The following is a 4,815-nucleotide window of genomic DNA, read 5'->3' as shown; positions in this document are numbered from 1 at the left end:
TTTCAGCTCTGATCTCCAGCATCTGCAGTCCTCACTTTCTCCTACTTCGATGTTGTGGCCATTTCGGAGACATGGATAGAGCAGGGACAGGAATGGATGTTGCAGGTTCCAGGGTTTAGATCTTTCATTAAGAACAGGCAAGGTGGTAAAAGAGAGGGGGATGTGGTCTTGTTAGTCAAGGACAGTATAACAGTGGCAGAGAGAACTTTTGAAGAGGACTTGTCTACTGAGGTAGTGTGGGCTGAGGTTAGAAACAAGAGAGGAGAGATCACACTGCTCGGAGTTTTTTATAGGCCTCCGCAGAGTTCCAGGGAGGCAGAAGAGAGGATTGGCAAAACAATTGTGGGTAGGAATGAAAGGAACAGGGTGGTCATTATGGGGAACTTTAACTTCCCCAACATTGACTGGAAATGCTATAACTCTAGTACACGGATGGATCCGTTTTTGTCCAATGTGTGCAGGAGGGTTTCCTGACACAGTATGTCAAAGGACCGACAAGAGGATCTGGTACTCGGTAATGAACCAGGCCAGGTGTTTGATTTAGTTGTAGGTGAGCACTTTGGAGAGAGTGACCATAGTTCAGTTATGTTTAGTTTAGCGATGAAAAGGGATAGGTACGTGCCACAGGGCAAGAGTTATCGATGGGGCAAGGGCAATTATAATGTGATTAGGCAAGAATTAGGATGCATAGAATGGGGTAGCAAAATGCAGGGGATGGGGATAATGGAAATGTGGAGCTGGTTTAAGGAACAGATATTGCGTGTCCTTGATAGGTATGTCCCTGTCAGGCAGGGAGGAAGTGATAAGGTAAGGGAAGCATGATTTACCACAGAAATTGCATCTCTTATTATGTGGAAGAAGGAGGCTTATGTGTTGATGAGGCAAGATGGTACGGATGAGGCGATGGAGAGTTACAGATCAGCTAGGAAGGATTTAAGGAGAGAGTTAAGAAGAGCAAAGAGAGGACACGAGCAGTCTTTAGCAAATAGAATAAAGGAGAACCCTAAAGCTTTCTATAGGTATGTGAGGAATAAAAGGATGACGAGGGTAGGAATAGGGCCAGTCAAAGACAGAAGTGGGAAGTTGTGTGTGGACCCTGTGGAGATCGGAGAGGTGCTAAAAGAATATTCCTCATTTGTCTTCATTCAGGAAGGGGAGAATATTGTCGTGGAAAACAATGAGATAGGGGATATTAGACCACAAAGGATCGAGGTTAGTAAGGAAGAGATATTATCAATCCTAGAAGGATTGAAAGTAAACAAGTCCCCTGGGCCAGATGGGATTTATCCGAGGATTCTCTGGGAAGCTAGGGAGGAGATGTTGGAGCCTTTGGCCTTGATATTTGAGTCGTCATTGACTACAGGTTTAGTACCAGAGGGCTGGAGGATTGCAAATGTTGTGCCCTTGTTCAAGAAGGGCAGTAGAAGTGACCCAGGTAATTATTGGGCGACACAGTGGCTCAGTGGTTAGGACTTTTGCCTCACAACACCAGGGATCCAGGTTCGATTCCCACATTGCGTGCCTGTCTATGTGGAGTTTGCACATTCTCCCTGTGTCTGCGTGGGTTTCCTCCCACAGTCCAAAGATGTGCAGATCAGATGAATTGGCCATGCTAATCACCCCATAGTGTTCAGGGATGTGTAGGTTAGATGCTTTAGTCTGGGGTAAGTGTAGAGTAGTAGGGGAATGGGTCTGGTTGGGTAACTTTTCAAGGGGTCAGTATGAACCTGTTGGGCCAAAGGGCCTGTTTCCACACTAAGGATTTTATGCAACAGTGACTGATTCACTTAGGAAATGTCCCTGATTTATCATCACAACAACTGCAGCAAGAAAGGGAACCTTTCTTTGAGATTTAACCTGAGTTCTTTTACTGCAGAGAACTAGCAGCTTCTGCTGGGGAGAAAAGCAAGATACAATCTCTCGCGCTCTCTCTGTCTCTCTCACTCTCTCTCTCTCGCGCTCACTCTCGCGTTCACTCTCGTGCTCACTCTCTCTCTCGCGCTCGCTCACTCTCTTGCACCCTCTCTCTCACTCACTCACTCGCGCTCACTCTCTCTCTCGCACACTCTCTCTCTCTCGCACATTCTCTCTCTCTCGCACATTCTCTCTCTCTCTGCAGTTCAAACCTGTTTGTTAGTTGAACACCGTTAGATTCGCATATAAATAGCTCCTGATCATCTGCTCATTGCAGGAAGCCTCAGAAACCAGAGTTTCCAATCAGTGTCATGTCTCTCGCTGCAAAATGATGCAGCCATCCTGGTAAATCTCTGCCTTTTAAACACAGCTCTTTCTCCTACAGATTTAAAAGATTCGAAAATAAAAAGACACGGATCTTTCAAACCAGTATTTAGACTGTAATAGAGGAGGATGTTGATTACTTGAAGGTTGGATTCCTGACTGGTCAGATTTGTCAGGGATCTTCCCTCCATCATAAGGTCAGAAGTGGGAATATTCTCTGATGATTGCACAGTGTTCAGCACCATTCGCAACTGCTCAGATACTGAAGCAATCCATGTTCAAACGCAACAAGATCTGGACAATATCCAGGCTTGGGCCGACAAGTAATGTTCATGCCACACAAATGCCAAGCCAATGCCAATCTCCAACAAGAAACAACCTGAACCAAGCTTGACACCATCCAGAGCAAAGCAGCCCACTTGATTGACATCGCATCCACTCCCTCCGCCACCGACGCTCAGTAGCAGCAGTGCGTACCATTTACAAGATGCACTGCAGACATTCACCAAAGATTCTTAGACAGCACCATCCTAACCCACAAGCATCTAGAAGGACAAGGGCAGCAGATACATAGGAACACCATTCTCAGCAAGTTCCACTCCGAGTCACTCACTATCCCAACTTGGAAATACATCGCCATTCCTTCAGCATTGCTGTAACTCGCTCCTAACAGTATTATGGGGCAACCTACAATATAAGAAAGTCAGGAGAAAGTGAGGACTGCAGATACTGGAGATCAGAGTCGAGAGTGTGGTGCTGGAAAAGTACAGCAAGTCAGGCTGCATCCGAGAAGCAGGAAATTCGAAGTTTCTGGCATAAGCCCTTCATCAGGAATGAGGCTTGTGGGCCTGGGACTGAGAGATAAATAGGACGGGGGTGGGGTTGGGGGGAAGGTAGCTGAGAAAGTGATAGGTGGATGTAGGTGAGGGAGAAAGTGAAAGGTCCAGAGGGCAGTGCTGAGTTGGAAGCTTGGGACGGGGATAATGTGGGGGGGGAGAGGGGAAATGAGGAAGTTGTTGAAATCTACATTTATCCCGTGTGGCTGCAGGGTCCCAAGGTGGAATGTGAGGCGTTCCTCCTCCATGTGTCTGGTGGTAAGGGTTTGGTGCTGGAGGAGGCCCAGGACCTGCATGTCCTTGACGGAGTGGGAGGGGGAGTTGAAGTGTTCAACCACGGGGCGGTGGGGGTGTCCCAGAGGTGTTCTCTGAAATGATCTACAAGAAAGCCACTCGGGAAGGCAGCTTGTTCAGGGCAATTAAAATGACTAATAAATGCCAGCTCAGCAAGAAATGCTCACATTCCATGAATGAATTAAAAATAAAAGAAAAATTCTGGTGCCTGGGTCTAAAAATAAAGCCAGTTGTCAATGATTAATGTCACTCTAACCTGCTTTGTGCCTGAATCTAAAGCAGCTTTTGCAGGATAGGTAGTTGAGCTTCCTGGTTTACTGATGGATCTGATTGGGTTACCCAGACGCTTCTCCTTTATCTGAGCTCCCTGTTACACTTTAACTGGTTACTGAGTGAGCTCTCGGTGAAACGTTCTCTCTGTCTCTCCTGTTTTACACACTCCACCCCTCCCTGTCTGAGTATCTCTCTCTCTTTTTCTCTCGCTGAGTTTCTCCCCCTTTTTGTCTCTCTCTTTCTCTCTTTCTCTCTCCTCTCTCTCTGTCCTTCTTTCCATTGTCTCCTCTCCCTGTCCCTGTATCTTCCCATAGAAGGGTCAGGCTCTAGCTGCAGTGCAGCTATCATGGACTCTGCTTTGCTCTGGCCCCACATCCTCATGACCTTTCATCGGGTGTACTGGACATTGAATGTCACACAATATGATCCGTGTTGTATGACCCTTTGGCCATGTCTATGTGTACATGTGTGTATCACAGTGTGCAGGGCCCCTGTGCAAACACAATGGCAGTGAGAGAGACTGGGCACTCTGCTTGTGATAAATAATAAAGAATACTATGACTGTACACGAATGTGAATATGTGTGTATATGTCATGGTGTATATGGCAGTGCGTCTTTGCAGTGTGTGTTTGCATTGGCTTGTGTTTTTTATTTACATGTACAACAATAAAATATAGCTTCAGAATGTGCAGTATCTGGAGTTGCCTGGGCCCTTGAAGACAGAAACAGGGAAATATATTACGGGGAGCAAAGAAATGGCAGAAGAATTGAATTGGTACTTCAGATCTGTGTTCACTGGGGATGACACAAGCAATCTCCCTGAGGCAACAGTGGCTGAAGGACCTGAACTGAAGGGAATTTATATTTGCCAGGAATTGGTGTTGGAGAGACTGTTAGGTCTGAAGGTTGATAAGTCCCCGGGGCCTGATGGTCTACATCCCAGGGTACAGGAGGTGGCTCGAGAAATCATGGATGCGTTGGTGATTATTTTCCAGAGTTCGAAAGATTCAGGATCAGTTCCTGTGGATTGGAGGGTGGCTAATGTTATACCACTTTTTAAGAAAGGAAGGAGAGAGAAAGCAGGAAATTATAGACCAGTTAGTCTGACCTCAGTGGTGGGAAAGATGCTGGAGTCTATTATAAAGGATGAAATTACAACACATCTGGATAGTA

General features: G+C 46.3%; 1 protein-coding gene across 1 annotated transcript in view; it reads left to right on the top strand.

The window, feature by feature from the left end:
• LOC122553912 (nesprin-2-like) overlaps nucleotides 1-4,815 on the top strand; it is a 73,008-nt gene that overhangs the window by 32,880 nt on the left and 35,313 nt on the right. The window lies entirely within an intron of this gene.

Source organism: Chiloscyllium plagiosum, chromosome 10, assembly GCF_004010195.1.
Source record: "Chiloscyllium plagiosum isolate BGI_BamShark_2017 chromosome 10, ASM401019v2, whole genome shotgun sequence".
In the NCBI taxonomy this organism is placed as follows: domain Eukaryota; kingdom Metazoa; phylum Chordata; class Chondrichthyes; order Orectolobiformes; family Hemiscylliidae; genus Chiloscyllium; species Chiloscyllium plagiosum.
The sequence above is the reverse complement of the archived record's forward strand: the minus strand, read 5'-3'. Positions and strand labels throughout refer to the sequence as shown.